This window comes from Coturnix japonica, unplaced genomic scaffold (genome assembly GCF_054131305.1).
Source record: "Coturnix japonica strain WE unplaced genomic scaffold, WE-NBRP24 Scf047, whole genome shotgun sequence".
In the NCBI taxonomy this organism is placed as follows: Eukaryota; Metazoa; Chordata; class Aves; order Galliformes; family Phasianidae; genus Coturnix; species Coturnix japonica.
In genome coordinates, this window is record NW_028188950.1 from 322833 (window position 1) to 344141 (window position 21309).

General features: G+C 47.8%; 1 pseudogene; it reads left to right on the forward strand.

Annotated features, from left to right (window-relative positions):
- Window positions 1-623: 623 nt before the first annotated feature.
- Window positions 624-21309, forward strand: part of LOC146752287 (obscurin-like) — a 34910-nt pseudogene continuing 14224 nt past the window's right edge.

A 21309-nucleotide genomic window follows, 5' to 3' on the forward strand; every position in this document is an offset into this window, starting at 1 on the left:
GAATGGCATCACATATAAGCATCTTACCAGAGACTGAGGGAGGGATGTGGACTCCTCCATACTCCAAATAGTAGTGGGTTTGTTCTAATCATATGACCAAAGCTCTCATTTAACAATTAATGCCAGCAATGCTCCACATAGGAATTAAAATGGGTAGCTGATAGTCACAATGTCAGCATGAAGTTTTCTGTTAAGAAGTACTGAGTATTCAATCATGTTAAAATTTTCTTCTATTTGTGAGTATTAATAGCATCCAATTTCAAAAACTGCTTAATATATATTCTTTAGCTATGTTAAATATACACAGTAGAACAATGAGCACAGGTATGTTGTGCTGGTTCTTTTGTAGAATTAGTTATATAAGTAGCACGAGCAAAAGTGTTTTAGGAGATGCTAGGTTATCTCAGCTTCAAGTTCAGGGTATTTACACCATTCTCTGAGCTTTTAGGTCTTGTTTCCTATGCTCTGTAATAATGCTTTTTCCCTACTTCCTGTGTAAGGAGCTTCTAGACTGAACATTACACATCTTCTCCCTAGTCTTATTTATCTTGCTTTAGTGCTTGCTTGTTGTTTTCAGCATAAAGTGTTTAGATTACTTATAAATCATATTCCCCTCACTAGTGATGCTGGGAGCAGCAATCAAAACCCAAACCTGGTTTAGGGTGGAATATGCCACTGCTGTTTCTTCAGTATGACTTTTAAATCAGTTGAGGGCTGTATATAAAACTCCTTAGATGAGTTAAGAAGCTGTTTCCATGCAGTACATGTGAATCTGTATGTAATGCAGGCTGCACGTGGGCGCTACAGCAGAAGTCGCTTTTGATAGAAAGAAAATGCATGTGATTTTAGCTAATTGCTCACCAGTTAAAGAAAAAAACAGCCCCAAGCTAATGGAATATTTATGGAAACTTGAATCTGCAAATTTGTACAACTTTATGAATGAACACCTGACAGCTTTAAGAGCTCTGTTCTGCTTACAAACTCTCAGTCCAAAACTATTCTCAGTTTTAAGGAAATGAACACCTGAAGCAGTTGGATCATCTGCCGCATTCTGCTTCTTGGCATCATGATTAGCACAAAGGGTTTTCTGCTGTCCTGCAGAGATGGAAAAAGTCCTGCTTACAAATGGACCAAGTTTCAGTGTACAGCAGAGTTTGTACCAGACTAAAAAGCCATGCCATTCAATTCATGTGCTCAGGTTGTTATGCACTCCGAAAGGAAACAGAACTAACTGTTGGATTCTGAAGGCAATCTGTGGGGTCCTACATTACCTCCTGATTCTGGAAGAGGAAATTCTAATAGCAAATGCAGAACTTTGATCTTTGTAGACATGAGAAGAGCTGGCATTTAGGAACATTCATTTCAGGGAAATCAAATGATGTGTCTGTATTTTTTACTACAGATAGTATAGGGAGCAGCCAGTTGAAGAACCAGATACAAAAAATCCAGCCCATTGGCAAGAAAATACTTCTCCTTAAATTCTGTATGCTATCATGGTACAGAATTAGGCTACAGTGCCACATAGGCCAACCAAGTGTAGAACCAAATCCACAAAATACTGGTAGACAAAGCAGCAAAAACAGGGACAATATTCAGCAGACAGGCCTTTCTACCCACAGCTCAGCATGTTCTGCCATCCGAAAAGCAAGGCCTCTTGTCAAGCTCAGCTATTTCCCTTCTCAGTGTATTCTAGCACCACTGATACCCACTGGTATCCTCCTGTAGAGTGCCATCATATTGTCATCATCCAAAGGGAAAACCCACACAGCAGAGCATACAGCACTACACCCATGCTCCAAATATCCGCCTGAAAAACAAAAAGACAAGCTTACAAACCTGAAGCACCTCAAATGGCTTCCTGACAGACTGGATTGTCTGCCCTTGCCAAAGCCCACATATAGCCCATGAAAAGCTGGCTCTTTCCCTCAGGAAATAAAACCTTATCGTCCCAGAGAAAGCATATAACCCTCATTCAATTGCCCTTCCACTCAGCTTAGAGCACTACTAAAACCAGCATCTTCACCTTAGCTCATCACACTGCTGCAGTCCCTTTTACAAGGATTTCACTGGCAAAAATGAAATCAAAGCCGTCACAAGGGATTTAGCACAGTTACATGTTACTGGCTACGAGAGCTGTCAGCACAGTCACCTGTCAGGCTTTGCTGCTGTTCTATTTATGTAGAGGCACAACAAGGTTCAGACACCTCACAGTGCAGTTCTCACTTTGACTGTAAAGAAAAAGGAGGCTTGAAAAGCAGTGTGTGGAAAACAAAGAAACAAGAATTAGAACAACAGTGGGGCCATGGCACTTGTAGGAATTGCTCCCCCTTTAACAGCGATTCAAGAAGGATGAGGGCATTCCAAACCAGACCAGTTTGGACAGATTAACAACTGCAAGTAGTGGGTTCCAAAATTCCAGACATGAAATCAAAGCTGGAAAAACTCTTCACATTTTCATCTCTCAATTTTTAGTACATTGTGCATTACAACGGAAACAATTCTTCACATACAACTTGGAAGCTAAAGACAAGTCTGACAAAACAGACTGCACAGAAATGATGGATAATTAACAGAGCAAATTGCTCTTTCAAACACTTAGTAATAGAAAGAGATCTCTGAAGTTGCTGTTCTGTAGAGCACCAAAGCAGTCGCTTGAGGCAGTTCAGGATTAGCCTGAGACGAACCAGCCAGCTGTGAACTGAGACCAATTGCACTTCTTCTATTTTACTTTCATTCTATGTGACCTCGCTAAGCAAATATTGTCTAAGACCATGAGTATCACATAAATGTGCAGATCTCAAGCTGCTCACTTATCTAGTACCCTTGGCATGATGCTTTATTTTCCTCAGCTATTCATCTAGATTGTGTCTGTTGATTGTGCAACAACAGCCTGTTGGTCTCGATTACCTGTGAGAGGCTCTAACTTTGGCCAGGAAAAATCATTTGAGGATAAGTAATTATCTGGGACTCAGTAAGGCAGTCTTCCCATGCTTTCATAACAGCAGAGATACACACACACACAAACTCATGGAACCCCACTGCTTTGCACAATCCTGTGCACACTCACATGTGTCATGCACTGATTTCCCAGCCAGTCCTCATGGGGTCTATTACTTAGGACAGGAGTGTAGGGGAGCAGCCAGAAGCTGTTTGCATTCCCTGCTGTCTGCTGGGCAGCTTTGCTGGAGATGCTTGGGTTGCTTTGCTTTTCCTTGGGAGGTGGGAAGGAGCTTTGGGTTGGAGGCACATCCCGTGCCAGAGCATCTCGATGGCACGTGTGTGGCACTGATCTGCAGCAGATGAAGGGGAGGAGGTCCCAGCACAGCCCTGCACCATGCTCTGCCACACTGGGCAGCTTGTTCCTGGCTCAGCAGCGCCATCAGACAAGGAGCAGGGAAGGAAATCAAGGATGGGGGGTACCATCAAACGCAGTTAGTGCATGCCTGTGCAAGACAAACAGACCCAGAGCTTGCGGGTTATTCCTGCTTTTGTAGCATTTGTGTGCTGTAGCTGAGCAAAAGGTTCTGCTGCTTGAATCTTCTTCTGCAAGAGCCACCTACCGGTAAATGTCTGCAGGGATGGAGGATGTGACAGAAGCATTTGTCTCCATGACAGCGTAGTTACACTTGGTCTAGAGAGTGAGAGAGGCAGGCAGCACTGCCTGATGTTGGTCAGGGCGAGTTCCTCCTGCCGCAGCACGATGATGGCAGGGCTGGAGATGATCTGCAGGGACAGCTCACAGGTGAGAGCCAGGAATGGACACGGCGGGAGGACAGAGGTGTTAGGGAGCAGCCACGGCATCAAAGAGCATCAAAAGGCCCTGAAAAGCATCACAGCCACAGCCAGGAAGCTTGGGGTTTTCATGAGCAGCATCCAGGATGCTAGAGACTATTTGCTGCCATACACAACGGCAGCAGAGCTCTCGCTGCAGGCATCCCAAAGTCAGGCAAAATGGGAACACACCCAGAGCTCGGCTGCACAAACCCCACAGCCAGAGTGTTGTAAGCTGAGCTGCCTTGCAGTTTCTTGCACTCATCCCAATCTCTGCGAATGAAAACTCGGAATTCAGTCAAGGCGTTGATTGAGCACGAGCGTGCCTTTATTCAATAGGAGAAAGGAGGGGGTGTGAGGTCTGGAGGAAAGATGGGACTCATCCTCTCTTGTAATCATGAGAGCTGCTCAGAGACCGTGCTGTTGCCCGGAGCCTGGGACTCGTGTCCTGATTCTGTGCCCCCCTGCGAGATGCTCAGCTTCTCCTCGGTGATGCTGACCTGAGCCTGCATGGTGGTGCTGCTGTTGGGGCACTCGGGCTGTGCTTGGGCTGGGCTGCACTGCAGAGACATTGAGTCCAGGCTGGTGCCTGAGGTGTCTGGTGGGCTCAGGTCAGCAGCTTCAGTAGGGATGGGATGAATGAAGGCTTCAACGATGATGACCTTCTTCTCTTGATAGCTGATGTTATACAGAAGGCTTTCATCTGAACTGCAGCATTCTGTGCTTAGTAACAACTCTTCATTGATGGAAGATGCGTCATCGTAACATGCCCTGCGTCTTGGGGATATACAAGGGCTCGGGTCACCTAGGAAGGAGCAGATGTACAGCAGTTAGTGTCGAACGTTCATAAGATGAACCATGGAGATTCTTGACATTTGGCTATGTAGTGGTGGTGGGCAGAAGCAAATAGGCTTCTAGCAACAGTGTCACTGTCTTGAAAGTGATCCACGTGCAGGTCCAGCTCTTGTGTTGACAAGAGACTCATTTGGGAAAGACAGGGATCAAGACGGGCTTGAACGCCAGAAGGAGGTACAAGCCCACTGAAAGCATGAATTCTACCTGTGTTGCTGACAAGCAGTGTTTTGTAAGCTGGACTTGCACCCTTACCTGCCAGGACCAAGACTTCTGCTTCAGAGGGCTCCCTGGCACTGCTCTACAGTTGGTGTTTGGCCACAGGGGATGGTTTGCCCAGGCAGAAGCAGGAACACCAACTGCCAGCTGCTGACTCTGCCCTCTTCCTGGGAGAACTCATTCTGCAGAGAAAACAGAGCATGCTGTCAGACGTGGTGCAGGGTGATGGAAGAGCTGCACCGAGCCCTGGCCAAAAGTTGCCTGTTCTGGGCACTGCCTGCTTTCTGCTGAAACACAGCTTAGAAAAGCGCTCTGTTTCAAACAGCAGAGGATGCTTCCATTCCTACAGCTCAGCCCTCAAGTCCTGAAGGCTAAATACCTCTCAACGATGTCAAGCAAGGACATGGATCCGGAGAATGTCGGAGGCTCAGGCTGCTTTGCTCTCCCGGGGCTGGCCTTCACCAGGGAACGAAGGCGGTTGATGAGCTTGCCCCATTTCTTTGGCTCTGCGCAACAAAACAAAGAAACCAGTTCATTTCAGGCCTGGCTCGGTTGGACGAAGCTGAGCGCAATGCATTCGACAGAGCATGTAACAACGGGAAGAACATTCCCAACAAGGACACGCAAGAATGGATTTTCCCCATCCCTGGAGGTGCCCAAGGAGATTACTGTAGTTCTCTTTCTAAGCTTGCTGAACTTGGGCATAAACAAACCCCCTGAAAGTAACATTCTGACCCTATTTGACTAACTCGCGTTATCAAATGTAAATTACGCACCTGGCTTTGGCAATGAATTGAGGAGGGAATCGGGAACTTTTCCGCTGATGAGTTCCATGCACTCACCAGGGAAAAGCCCAACCTGTAATTAGAACAAAAAGACAGGTGAGCATTAGCCCGAGCCCAGAGCCAAAGGGAAGGTCCACTGACAGTGACACAGGGCAACTGTTTGCATCCAGCAGCCATCCGTTGCAGGCAGAGCAGCTCCAAGCTGAGATTCCCAACTCTACTGAAGTTGTGCTCTCTAGTCAAAAACGTGTGCCTACCTCAAAGCCACGCTTGCCTCTCCACTAGGGGCTCAGCCTGTTGATATGTCCTCATATCAACAATGCTCACCAGATCTCTGACCTGAAAGAGATTGAAACATCAATCCCAGATTCAGCAAATCTGGTAGGAAAACAAAGCAGAAAGGACTGCCCTCTTCTATGCACGACAACACGGAACGCCTGGAACTGCTTACCTCCAGAGAGAGCTCATCTGGCCCCTGGGTGACGTGGCTCTTAATAACATGGGCTGCCGCAAATGCTGGTACGTTTAAAGATGACATAGCACGCACCAGCTGCGGCTTCTGCATGTTATCAGCCTGCAAAACAGAGAACAGGCCGTGGTCAGGAGCTGAGGACAAACCAGGAGGATTTCAAGGTGAGGAGCACATCTGCAGAGAAAGCTGCAGCAAATGCGCTCCGTCCTTCTCAGGAGCACTTCAGAAGGAGCTGCACGTCTCATAGCTCTGGAGCAGCACTTCTTCCCCACCCTTCACTACTCCAAGCAGCTCCAACAAACTTCTCAGAAGAAATCCAGGCCAGCACAGACCTGGCAGACCAGAACCAAGTGCAGCTTGTGTGACGGCAGTGCCCACTCCTTGCTTCCACCCTGCTCCAGCAGGTTAAGGAGTCTGAGCATCACTGGCCTTTGACAACTCAAGACTTTCAGCACCTCATGCCAACATTTCTCACTAAGATACACCTAAGGCATTGAATTCTCTTCTCACTACCTCCTCTCAGTCCTCCCCTAGGAACAGAAACCATTTAGATTCTACAGCAAACTACAGCATCTACCCTGCAAGAGCACACTGAACCACCTGCAACAATGAAACATGGTTTTGGAGAGTGGGTCTGAAAACACGCCTTTAGACAGCTGTCTCCCTGTAGCCAAAAGGAAACCAAGTAGCAAAAGAAGAGTCCAGCCTGAAACATGCCCATGCTACTAGCCCAAGTTTCTCACAGTGAATGCAGAATCCATCCTGTTCTTGAGGTAACAAATGACCAGTGGGTCTCCTCTTGCTCCACCCCTTCTCCTTCAAAGCCAGAAAAAGAAAAACAGGTAGAAGAAAACCCAGACGTACCTTTCCACACAAAGAGCAGAAAGTGGAACAGCAGTTGTCTCCTTCCTGAGACATGGTGGGGAGCATCCCAGAGGAAGCCCAAGTTCTTTGCTTCTCTCCACAGGGACTTCAAGCATTCTTGGCAAGAGCTGCTTTTGTTCTTTCTTCAATTGCTTCCATCACCAGAATCTCCTTTGGAAAAGGAACCCGAATGAAAGAATCAGCAAATGAAAAAGAATGAGCAATAGCCACTTTACCAGCTTTCTCCTAACATGCAATTTAGACCCCCAATTCGGGCAAGGTCTTAAAATCAGCTGGTTACAAGAACTGTCCCAAAATATATCCAGCTTCTGTACAGCTGCTGTTATTTCTGACAGCGAGTGTAATCACAGAATCATAGAATGGCCCGGGTTGGAAGGGACCTCAAGGATCATGAAGATCAATCACCTCCCTGTCCCTGCTGGCCATCCCCTCTTCTGATGGAGCCCAGGGGACCATTTGCTCTCTGAGCTGCAAGAGCACGCTGATGGCTCACGTTCTGTTTTTCATCCACCAGGACCCCCAGGTCCTTCTCTGCGGGGCTTCTCTTAAGGACTGCTCCTCCCAGTCTCTAGAAATGCCTGGGATTCCTCCAGCCCAAGTGCAAAACCTTGCACTTTGCTGTGTTCAACCTCATTAGATTCACGTAGGCCAACCTCTCGGTTGAGCTCCCTCTGAATGGCATCCCTTCCTTCCACTGCGTCAGCCGCACCACTCAGCAAACAGCAGAGGGTGCACTCCATTGCATCATTGGTGTCTCTGATAACCATGTAAAAAAGCACTGGTCCCAAGACAGACTCCTGGATGACACCACTTGTTATCGGCCTCCACCTGGACATCAAACCATGAATCACCACCCTCTGTCCTCTACAAAACCTCTTTGTCTTCTACTCCTGCTGCAGCTGCAATGGCTGCACCAGCATGACTCACGTTTGACAATCCTCCAGCTCTGGCCTAGCCATGCACAGCAGCAGTCCGTCTCCCTCCCAGCTCACTCACCAGTGTGCTGCTGTGCCCCAAATTCAGTGCAGTAGCACTGAGAGCAGGCAGCACCCATCACCCTCCTCTAACTCTCTCTGCCAGCTGCGATGAGGACTGACATAGCACGCCCACCCCAGCCCAGCTTTTCTGCTGAGACACCTCCCAGCAACCACCCAGCACCAATCCCAGTTGCTGCAAGCTGTCTGAGAGCCTGCTGGAGTGCACTGACAATAACTTTGTGGGTCAAGTATTAAGCACACCAAGCAGAAGGGAAGCATTACTGGACATGGTGCACAGCAGGGGTTAAGACTGGAGGTGGTCAGGGCTGTAGTGACCATGCCCTCCTAGAGTTCCTCATCTCAAGGAATGCAGGCCTGGCAAAAAGCAAAGTCAGGATCCTGAGCTTCAGGAGAGTCAGCTGCAGGCTGTTCAAAGAATTCTTGCATGAGAGACACTGGAAAACTGTTTTTAGGGGTAAAGGAATGGAAAAGAGATGGTAACTTTCTCAGAAAACCTTACTCAGAGCTGGAGCTCTGAGCTCCATCCCGACCACACGAAACACAGTAGAGGAGGCAGGAAAGCAGCATGGCTGAACCTGCTGGTTACAGGGAGCAACAAGAAGGAAATGGAGAAACAGCGGAAACGGAGACATGCAGCCTGGTCGCTTTGGTGGCCTTCTACAGTGGAGTGACAGCATCAGTAGGGAAAGGAAAAGCAACTGACATCACTCAGCCAGACTTTTGCAAGGCCTTCGATGTTGAGCAAGTTTCCTGTTAGAACTCAGTGTGAACAAATCTACCACTGAGCAACACCCTGAGCCCCCACTCACCTCAGCAGAGGTCAGCCTGCACCCCAGCCTTCCGCCTATTCTGCTCCATTGATGGAAGCACACCGGGCATCATTGCTACTCACCCGACCAATGATGATAGGGGCAGAAAAGGGAATTCCTCTTTACCTTTCAGATGAAAAATTGATGACTGTGTGGAATCTTCCCAGTACAGCTGTGGGGCCTTCCTTTACTTGTATCCTGCTGCTCCGTGTCACAGTGGGAGAGCTGCTCTGGCCTCTCCTCTCAGCCTGTGCCTCCTGCAGTGTGAGCAGCTTTGTGGATAGAGGAGACACCCACACAGACTTGGGCCTGGATAGAGAACTGTGCCCTACAACATAGGTACATTTACATCACGCTCTTTTCCTTGTGTGTGAGCAATCCTTGCTCTTTTCAGATGGTACTATGAGCGTGTGACACCCCAAACACATATTTAGCATCTGTCCATATCATTAAGGCTCTCGTCAAGGCAGTTATTTCAGCCTTCTGAGGGGTAGTCCCCATGGCTGATGGTTGTGCTTCCATTCCCTGCTCAGTAGCAGTTACTGCATGTCCTGCCTTAAAGCCTCCTTGTCTCACAAAACTGCAGCTGCTGGTAAACCAGGCGTCTTCTGCATCTTCTAAGGGTTCGTCCTTCAGCTCCGACCGACTGGATGTAATGTGCAGCATCAGTTGTTTCAAAGCAGTGATGTCATCCTGGTTCTCCACCAGGGGAGTTCCGCTAAGGAAAGATACTGGGTTGGCAATAGTAGTTACAATTATTTCTATATCACCCTGCTCTACCAGGATGGCCTGGTATTTCGGGAATCTTTGGGGTGAACAGATGCCATTCAGAGGGACCTTGACAGGCTGGAAAGCTGGGCTCGGGTGAACCTAATGAGGTTCAACACAGCAAAGTGCAAGGTTTTGCACTTGGGCCGGAAGAACCCCAGGCACCTGTACAGGCTGGGAGGAGTTGTCCTTGAGAGCAGCTCGGCTGAAAAAGACCTAGGGGTCCTGATAGATGAGAAACTTAACATGAGCCAGCAGTGCGCTCTGGCAGCCCGGAAAGCAAATGGGATCCTGGGCTCCATCAGGAGAGGGGTGGTCAGCAGGGATAGGGAGGTGATCGTCCCTCTCTACTGTGCTCTTGTGAGGCCCCATCTGGAGTACTGTGTCCAGGTGCGGAGCCCTCAGTACAAAAAAGATATGGAGATTTTGGAAAGGGTCCAGAGGAGGGACAGGAAGATGATCAGAGGGCTGGAGCACCTCCCCTATGTGGACAGGCTGAGGGAGTTGGGTTTGTTCAGCCTGGAGAAGAGAAGGTTGCGGGGTGACCTCATTGCAGCCTTTCAGTACCTGAAGGGAACTTACTCCCAGGAGGGGAGTAAACTCTTCGAAAGGGCTGATAATAGCAGGACTAGGGGAAATGGTTTTAAGTTGAAGGAGGGAAGATTTAGGTTGGATGTTAGGGGAAAGTTCTTTACTAGAAGGGTGGTTAGGTCCTGGAACAGGCTGCCCAGTGAGGTTGTGGATGCCCCGTCCTTGGAGGTGTTCAAGACCAGGTTGGACGGGGCCCTGGGCAACCTGATCTAGTAAAGGCGTATGTTTGGTGGCCCTGCTAGGCAGGGGGGTTGGAACTACATGATCCTTGAGGTCCCTTCCAACCCGGGTAATTCTGTGATTCTGTGATTCTGTGGGGTGAAAGCCAATGTCCCCCTTTTGCCTCCAATACAGTAAACACTGCATGAGATATTAAAACTGGTATCCTTTGGCCCAGTGTAGATTGATGGGCTTCTTGAATATTGAGCACCAGTGCACCCTGGATATCCCTTACTCACTTCAAGCTGTTTCAAGTTTACCATCAGTCCGTAGCTGTGTATCCATGGTTGGCACCCTCCTGTCATTCCTGGCAACGTATGGAGTTCCTTGGCAGTTTGCAGCTCAGGGGTTGAGCAGATGGCTTCTTTCTTGGCAGTCCTTAAGGTTCAAAGTCCAGCTGTCATCTCCTATCCCAAATACGTCACTTGCTGCTGAGTTATTTGTGCTTTCTGTAAACCAAGAAACTCAGCAAACTCTCAGTCTATTGTACACACTCCTTTTTTTGCTGTGGCACCCACGTGCTCCAGTAAAGTTCCACCCTAGGATGGAGGATCCCAGGTCTCAGGCTCACGAGTTGACCAGTTCTCAACAATCATTTAGCTGTTCTCACAACCCTGGGTAACACTGTCCAGGTTCACTGAGTCTCTTCTCCCTCTATTAGGGAGAACAGATACACGCAAGTACTCGTATGCTATCATGAGGAATTCAGTAGGTTACATTTAATTTAGAAGCATGATGCAATCAAAAGCTCGCTTAAATAAAAGCATACCCTTTTCTTTCACTCAAAATAATAGCCCAGAAAAAAATAAAAACAAAACAAAACTCTCATCATAATTGTTAAAGAAATTATCTACTAAATCTCGATGGAGAGTGGAGACACATGCTAGTTTTAGGAACACAGCACTTATCTCATTATCTGAATGCATCTCAAGGCATGCTCCTTGTGAAACTGTGAGAACTTCTATCATTAACAGACTTGTACCATGCCGTGATATATGGTTAAACCGCTTGCAGTGCACTGTCAGATGTACAGGATGGCAGCTGTATGTGCTGTGACCAAATAAACCCCACACTGAAACCTTTCAGAATTTTAGGACCTACAAGTACTGCATTCATATTAAAAGCAAAAAATTCCTAAGCTACACATGTTCTAGGTTTCCATTTGTTAGATACAACATACCTTTGGAAGTAGGCGCCTAAAAAGATATGCCTTCTACTTGCTTCTCTGTCTGGCTCTTCGAAAAGAAGGCCTTTGGAGCAGGAAATGCAAAGGGCAGCTCATTTCTTAACACTGACTCTGCATCAACATTCTCTGTGTTTGCACGCTTCTTAGATGCCACTTTTCTTGTCACTGGAGTTGACAGTGTGAATTCCATATCACCCAGTTGAGTATCATGCCTCGAATGGTGCCAGAGACGGAACAAAAGGTTTTCTGATCACAGCCGGAGAAGTTACTGTCAAAGAAATTCTAACAGCTGAGAAGGTCAGACACAATGCTTATAAAAATATCATACATTATTTGGCTATTGAACAAAACAGTTGAAAACTCTGATTCTCTCCTAGAATAAGTTCGTTTCTTATAGACTGTCAAACGCCATTTTTTGATTTGTTCATCTCAATTCTCCATTGAGGATTAACCCTCACCAGCTTATCTAAACATAAATATGAATTATCACTTGGTTTAGTTAAAAATTTGAATAATATCACAGTGGATTTTGTTGTCCAACACAGTAAGATTGAATTTCTTTCGGTACCTTTCAACCTCTGCCTACCTCCAGCCTAACTCCAGAATCTTATTAACTGTGCCTTATCGCTTCCCATTGTGTTTTAAAATCCTCACTGACTCCTTTACTTGTTCCCTTGCTTGCTGTTTCTGTGCAAACCAAACACTGGAGTTAGGGATCACGTCAAACCAACCATGGCCTACAGGTAGAAGGCAACAAAATTTATGCTTAACATACTTCTTTGCTCTATCTTTATCTTCCTTTGGTCAAGGTCCACTAGATACTTAAATATGGAGTAAGCACTAGATACAATGAGAAGCAGATTTCTAGATTAAGAGCTGTATTTTTTCTGTAAGAAACTAGCTGTACATCTTCACACACCTGCTTTGTTTTCTGAGTATTTAGATCGAGTGGAGATTCTTCAAACACTGAAGCTACATCAGAAAATTCCATGGATCCAAACGCATCTGGCACATGGCTGCAGTCTGGCACATCTTCATATGCCAGAGCCTTTTCAGACAGAAATGTTCCACCGAGATTCTTTTGCAGAATTAGAAGGAAGATTTCATCAGAAGATTTCACCACTAAAGTCTAAATAAGATTGGTTTGCAAGTTCCAAACTATGGCTAACAGCTAATGGAAGTCCACAGGCCAGCAGCAACAACTTTTATATTATGTTCTTAATATTCTAATTGTTGATATGACGTTCATATAAAGAGCAGAAGGGAAATTACTCTTAGAGCTCAAGTCATCTTTCACAGCCTGCGTCAACAAGAGCAGCACCTCATAGCCTTTGGTTTCAAGACCTGGACCACAAGCTAGCTAATGATTTTACACAGAATTCCAGAGTTCAAGTCACTGTTTACATTAGGGCTGAAATTGTACTGAAAGCCTTCAAGTTCATCACACTTAATTATCACTGGCACCACACATAACTCCACGTTACATATGTGATCACACGCAACCTGGCAACTTCAGACAATTCCCAAAGCACTCCACTTGCACTTGGCTACTAAAGTACAGAAAAAGGAATTAACATCAGAAATAGCTGCAGTCAAAACCATCTAAGAATCCAAGTCTCCAGGAAACAAGGAAAGCAAATCCTCTCCAGGACTGTGTTCTAAAAGGAAACAGATCAGAAAGGTGAGTTCTTCCCCCCTTTGACCACCCACTCATGTAACGTCCATGTCATTTCTAAGTATGCTGCCCAGACCAAGACTGAGGATGCTTCAGAAGAAGACCTTCCCTGCTAAGCCAAACAGAACAAGTAAGGTACCAAAATATATAGAGCCAAACGAGGAAAGGTGCTCTAAGAAGGTAAGCATCACAAGAGACCAACAGGAATACTTACACAATCCAAACAATGCACAGTTTCTGTTCCACAAGCTGCCAAGAGGAATGTGTGCAGTACTCACAGCGCACCATGTACACTGCTTACTGCAGTCATACTGCTTCATAGGACCAGCCCAACTTACTAAAACACTTTAATGAGCAATCCGAACTGTCTGGATCAGCACGGTTCACTTGGAAGGGACCTTCACAGATAAACCTGAAGAGGTGAGGCGACTGCACTATCTAAACCTTAAAGCATATAGGACCTTAAAGCATAAGCTTAAAGCACAGAAGCATGACCAGCAGGTCGAGGGAGGTGGTGCTGCCCCTCCACACTCCTCTCATTGAAACCCCATCTGGAGCACTGCACGCAGTTCTGGAGCCCTCAACACAAGAAGGACTTGGAGATGTTCAGGCAGGTCCAGAGGAGGGCCATGAAGGTGATCAGAGAGGGCTGAAAGCACCTCTACTATGTGCACAGGCTGAGAGAGATGGGGCTCTTCAGCCTGGAGAAGACTCCAAGGAGACCTTAGAGTGGCCTTCCAGTATCTGAAGAGGGCCTACAGGGAAGGCTGGGGAGGGACTTTTCATAAGGGCAGGTAGCAACAGAATGAGGGGAAATGGCTTTACATGGGAAGAAGGTAGATTAGGATTGGATATTAGGAAGAAATGCTTTACTGTGGGTGTGGTGAGACACTGGAGCAGGTTGCCCAGCAAGGCTCCAATATGATTGCTTTGCAAGTTCCAAACTATGGCTAACAGCTAATGGAAGTCCTCAGTCCAGCAGCACAAAATTTTATATTATCTTCTTAATATTCTAATTGTGGATTTGACGTTCATATAAAGAGCAGAAGGGAAATTACTCTTAGAGCTCAAGTCATCTTTCACAGCCTGCGTCAACAAGAGCAGCACCTCACAGCCTTTGGTTTGAAGACCCGGACCACAAGCTAGCTAATGATTTTACACAGAATTCCAGAGTTCAAGTCATTGTTTATGTTAGGGCTGCAATTCTACTGAAAGCCTTCCAGTTCATCACACTTCATTATCAATGGCACCACAGATACCTCACAAAGAAGCATTATGACACCACAAAGGGGCATTATGACGTCAGAAAGGGCATTATGACATCACAAAGGGCATTATGAATCACAAAGGAGCATTATGACATCACAAAGGAGCATTATGACGTCTCAAAGGGCATTATGACGTCACAAAGGGCGTTATGACACCACAAAGAAGCATTATGACATCACAAAGGGGAATTATGACGTCAAAAAGGGTCATTATGACGTCTGAAAGGGGCATTATGATGTCACAAAGGGGTGTTATGACATCACAAAGGGGTATTGTGACATCACAAAAGAGCATTAAGACATCACAAAGGGGAATTAAGACGTCACAAAGGGCATTATGACGTCACAAAGAGGCATTATCACGTCACAAAGAGGCATTATGAAAACAAAGGAGCCTTATGACGTCTCAAATGGCATTATGACATCACAAAGGGCATTATGACGTCACAAAGGGGCATTAAGACATCACAATGGGTCATTATGACGTCAGAAAGGGGCATTATGGCATCAGAAAGGTGCATTATGATGTCACAAAGGGTGTTATGATGTCACAAAGGGGCATTATGATGTCACAAAGGGGCGCTGGGAAAAGATCTCTGTGTGGAGATTGCTTCTACTAGAGGTAGTTCTATAAGACTGTTATATAGAGCTGTGCAGGGGCTGTAAATCTGTCTGCAGAGGCTGATGATCAGTTCCAAGTGTCTGCAGTCAATGCTCATGGACAGAGCCCATCCAACCTGGCCTTGAATGCCTGCAGGCCTTGAATGGGGCATCCACAGCCTCCTTGGGCAACCTGTTCCAGTGTGTCACCACCCTCTGAGCAAAAAACATCTACCTAAGATCCAACCTATACCTCCCCAGTCTCAGTTTTAAACCATTCCCCCTTGTCCTATCATTATCCACCCTCATAAACAGCCATTCCCCCTCCTGTTTATACGCTCCCTTCAAGTACTCAAAGGCCACAATGAGGTCTCCCCACAGCCTTCCATTCTCCAGGCTAAACAAGCCCAGATCCCTCCACCTTTCCTCATAGGAGAGCTGCTCCAGCCCTCTGATCATCACAGTGGCCCTCCTCTGGACCCCCCCCAACAGCTCCACATCCTTCCCAGGCCTGGACACAGTGCTGCAAATATGGCCTCACAAGAGCTGAGCAGGAGTGGACAATCACCTCCCTCTCTTGCTGGCCACCCCTTTTTCAGTGCAGCCCAGAACACACATGGATCTATCTTTTCCATACGGATATTCCCATCTGTGTACATATATATACCACACCTACACCCCCACAATCTGCTACAACTCCATAGAATTTTCAAGGTTGGAAAAGACCTGGATGATCTTATGATCTTATGATCTCAGATCTTATGATCTGGATGATCTTATGATCATCCAGTCCAACCATCACCAATACTTCCCAGTTAAATCACATCCCTCAACACAACACCCAAACTTTTTGTGAACTTCCCAGGGTTGGTGACTCTACATGAGAGAAAAGGGCACTCAGATAAGGGATTCTGCATTTGCTATTAGCAGAGGTGGGATGAGACCGAGCACTGCCCCAGTTCCTGGGATAATGCAGAAGGGCTGAGACCTTCCAGCTGCTTCCACCCAGGGTCACACAGCAAAGCCGACCCTGCAGGAGTCTGCATCATTCTTTGCATGGCATTGCTAAGAGGAAGATCCCCCCCCTACCCTTGGCTCTACACTCCAGCTGCTGTCTGCCATCTGTAAAGCCACCACAGCTCTCCTACTGGAGTTCCCATCTGCACAGTGACAGCTTGGTTTCTTCTTACTGTCAAAGCAGCCACAGCCTCAGTGCTTCTCAAATCTCCCCTTTTCAGCTGATTTCCTCTTTCTTGTGGCTGGGCAATTCCTCCCTCTCACAGTCATCCCTCTGCCCCACTCTGTGCCCACAGACCCAGAGAGGGCACACAGAGCCAGCCCTGTCCCAGCTGCTGCTGCTTCACATCTGACAGTCTCAGGAGCTGAGATCCCGGCCGAGACAGCAATGCCCAGACATGGTTTGTAGGACGTTTGTGATAGGAAATAGGGAGGCTTGTGATTAAACCTGCCCCCTAAGGAGGAAGGCAATGCTGCCTGCAGCCCCAGCAGGCATTACAAAACATCCCCATTTACAGGAGGGTTTTAAATAGCACAATTCAGGAACTACAACTGCACAAATTCCCGCATGCCCTGGAATAAGTTTGGGAATGGACATGGTTCTACCACCTGTGCAATGCCATAGAAATAACAACCATCCACCTGTAAACCTCCATCCTCTCCCCTGCTGCACAAAGGGAAGCTCAACAGCAGTGCACAAATGTCCCAGCAATGTCTGAGCACTGCTCTGTGCATCCCAACCTGCTCATCCCATCCACTCCTGGCTGGGCAGCAGGATTGGGGTGGCACATTGCAATGGGCACAGAGGAACATGGAAGCCCCACACATGTAAGGAAGGGGCTGGCTGTGCTCCACACTCACGTTATCAGACGTGATTTGCCCTTCTGTGGGGAGCCTCTGCTCTTTCCCAGCTCATCCTCCAGCGTCTGGGACTCCAGGATCTCATTCAGGCTGTTGTTGGCTGCGGGGCAGCTCCATGAAGAGCCTCCCCTCCACCGACCGGCACACAACAGCCGCTCCCGCGCACTGCGGCTCAGCCAATCGGAGCCGGCGGAGCTGCCGCTGCCCGATGGGACCCCCCCCCCCACATATTGACCCCCCAGACGAGGAAGAGGAGGAGGAGAGTGACGAGGAGCTGCCGCAGGAGCTGACGTTGGGGCGGGGGGGCAACGCGGGGGGGGGGTCGGCAGTGGGGGGTGGGGGAGGGGGTGGGGCAGCATTACCCCCGGACCCCGTGGACCCCCCCCAGCCAAAGTGCTGCTCTCCGACCCCCGCGGGCTCTTTGTGCAGCCGCTGCCCTCCAGTTATAGGACCCCCCCCCCCATATTGCGCTTTGCTCACCCCCACCTCCGGAACCCCCCCCCACTCACCACATCGCCCCCTCCCCCCCCGGGTGGGGTTATGGGGGGTGGGGTGGGGTCGACAATGTGCCGTAAGCCGCGCCAGGGTCGTGTGACAAACCCCCCCCCCATCAAGATGAATGGGGCGCTGTCGGGGGGGGGCTCAGCCGTAAGGATAAAGCGGGGGGGTTAGTGACGGGGGGGGCAGTGCTATAGGGAACGCAACTAATCTAAGCCCCCCCCCCCCACATTAACACCCCATTGTGTGTGGGGGTGGTGGGGGTGGGGCACACAATAACCCCCCCAAAGGCCAAACAGCCCCAACACCCCCCCTCAAAGCCGCTGACTTACGCTGTGCCCCCCCTGCATGAAGGGCCCCCCCCCCATCGATTGAGCCCCCCCCAATCCCATCTATAGTTGAGAGCTATGCTTTTTGTAACCCCCCCCTTTTAAAGCCCCCCCCCCCCACAATGTTGTGCACGATGTGCTGCCCCCCATGAGCCCCTGACCCCCCCCTTAAAAGATGGGGTGGGGGGGGTGGTCTCGGACCCCCCCTCCTTTAAACGATGGGGTGGGGGGGCGGATTGTCACTGCCCCCCAACACCAAAATGGACACCCCCCTTTTAAAGGATGGGGTGGGGATGGGGGGGTGGGGGGTGAAGGTGATCTCGCCCCCCCCCCCATTAAAACGGACCCCCCACCCCTTTAAAGGATGGGTGGGGGTCGGTTACGGGCCCCCCCGGCGCTGTGTGTGTATGTGCCCCCCCCCGTTTTGCTCCCCCCGTGGCGCAGTGTGCTGGGAAAGGATCTCTGTGTGGAGATTGCTTCTACTAGAGGTAGTTCTATAAGACTGTTATATAGAGCTGTGCAGGGCCTGTAAAGAGAGTTGAGGGGGACTCTAGTGGGCATATGGGGCTGTGGTGGGCAATAGGAGGACTAGGGGCTCTAGGGGGCTCTGAGGGTGTGTAGGGGTTGTGGATCAGGTTGGATCTTAGGAAGATGTTTTTCACTCAGAGGGTGGTGACGCACTGGAACAGGTTGCCCAAGGAGGCTGTGGATGCCCCATCCCTGCAGGCATTCAAGGCCAGGCTGGATGTGGCTCTGGGCAGCCTGGTCTGGTGGATGGCGTCCCTGCACATAGCAGGGGGTTGGAACTGGATGATTTTTGGGATCCTTTTCAACCCAGGCCATTCTATGACTGTACAGTTCCATAGTGGAACAAATATAATATGCTAACTATGTAAAACATGGAGTCAGACCTGTGTGATTTGTCCACACCAGGAGGTGATTAGAAAACAATTTGTAAGCTACAAAGCTGCTTGCTGGAAAGGAAAAGAAAATAAAACTACAAGAAAAAGGGAAATCATTTCTTCCTGAAAATAGGAAGAATTATAGATCTGACATGAAATTTGAGTGAAGCTCCTGATTTTATGAAGCTATTCCCATTATTTTCTTGGTGCTGTGTTTCCCAAATGAGTGGTTTCTGGCTCTGCTGCAGCACCAGTCTGCATGTGAACATCAACTCTGTTCACCATCTGGGAAGATTAGGACTTCCCTTCTCCTACCAGCACCACTGAATTACAGTTACTCAGTGGTTAAACAAAGGAATCCTTAAAGAAGGGTTTACAGCTGTCCTGTTGTCTGAAGTGCTTGGGGCATTCTGATGCTATTAAGCTCTATGTATTAACAAGTTAAAAAAGAAAAGGTAGGCATCTGATTGTTGTGACAGTTTCTAAGCGATTTGGAAAGCTGTACCACCCAACCACTCCTTCTATTTGATGGAGGTGACAAAGCTCAGTTTAATTTCTGACTGCTGTTTAAATTCTGAAGCTCGAGCTGGTTCCTGGAGCAGAAAAAGCTCGGAAGCTGTCCCTCCTACAAGCAGGCACCTCTGAGCAAAATATGACATCTCAGTTTCTGATGGTAAGGTCAGGAGATCTGATTCCAGCATCTAGCTTTTGGCTTAATACTGTGTTAGTGGGACCTTTGGCATCTAGCACTTAATGATCTTGAAGGTTTCTTCCAACCCAAGCCCTCCCATGATCCTATGATTCTGTGATTTCATTCAGGTTTATTGAGATGAGTTCTCCTGAATGTGCTGTTCTCCATATGATTATAATTGGAGTCCAGATGGGTGACTGAAACCAGACACCAAACTTTCTGATGGCCAAAATTAAATGAAATCAATCCTTTACTGTGTCAGTAGTCTGTAACTAGAGCCCATCAGGTAATTCCCAGCCTCCTGCCTGTATCAGTGGCTGCACACAGTGAAAAAGTCTGATGGGATTTTAACCTCTAAAATGTTCCAAAGCAACCAGAGGGTGAATATATTCACTATGTAAATACCTGCAGGAATAAGCTTGTCATGTATGTCCTCAGGTACCACAGTAGTTAATGGTGGGACTCAGTAGGTCATGCTGAAAGTTGAGTCTGCTGATTTTGAAGGTCTTTTGAAGGTCTTTTCCAGCCTACATGACCTTATGCTAATATTTCTGAAATTTATTTCTGTTCAGCTCCCAGAAAACCTCCCACCCAGCCCCCAACTGACCCCGTGGTGAAAAATAAAACAGAAACCTCAGTGACGCTGGCATGGTCCCCTCCGAAGATGCACCGCCCCATTCCAGTCGATGGCTACATTGTGGAATGCAAGAAACTAACTGGCTTCACCTGGGTGAGGTGCCACGAGTCTCATGTCCCCGTCCCAGAGTTCACGGTGAGCAATCTGTCTGAAGAGGCTGATGATCAGTTCCGAGTGTCTGCAGTCAATGCGCATGGACAGAGCCCGTCTCTGGAATTCCCAGGGAGCGTGCACCTTGGTAAGCACAAAAACCCCAATGGAAATGGGTCAGTGTGTGCTGAGCAGCTGTGTTGGTTCCCTAAAGATGCTTCCTTTGACTTTAAGATTAGCAGTGCATTAACACACCAAAGGCTTTCCTTTATTCCTAGTTCTCCTATCTCCTATCAACCTCCAGCTACCACTAAAGTGATACGAGTTGTTTCTGTGACAGAGACATGAATATCCTTATCTTTTGATATCTCACATGTGCAAGAGGCAGAACTTTCTGTAACAGATCTTAAGCACAGAAGTGCTTCTTCTAGCACTCATGCAAAGGGAGAAGTAGAAATGTACCTATGATTTAATCTTCCATCTCTAAATGAGATACCAGACTTGCATCTAAAGAGCATTAAGACATACATGTTCTTCCTCAGACCCAGTCCTGGCTGTGAAATCCCCCCTAACAACTGGTGAAGCTGTACCTGGAGGGGATGCCATGTTTACTATTGACCTTACAACAACGTGCAAGCATGCCAGCTGATGAATGTCTGCAGTTCACAGCTATTGGCCAGTGCATTCAGTCACCAGGTTTACCACTGCATGACCATAGAGAAGTACTTTCAGCTGCAGGTTCAGACAGCCTTTCTGATTGCACTGGAATAGTTTAGAAGTAGGGGAGCAATCATTCCAATAATATCTCTATCAATCAGCTTTGCATGACAAAGTAGAACAAATAAACATTCATGATGGGAGGACCTGTTTGTCATTGGGTGGAAACCTCTGCAGAAGCATGTTTAGAGCATTATTAATCAGTAGAAGGAGATGTTTGGTTGATTTTTACTTAGTAAATCCAGCAAGAAGACCAAATGAAATATCGTGAATTGCTCAGCACTGACACAATGATGAGTGCAGGAACAGAAGGTGATACTTTTTCAGAGATGTTGCAGCAAACATTGACCACGTTAGCCTGATATAAATTGAAATAACGAGGCCTTTGCTCCTGACAGGTGCTGCAGTGAGATTTACCAAGAAGAGCAAAGATGTAGAAAAGATCTGCGCTTGGCTGCGTGAGGAAGCC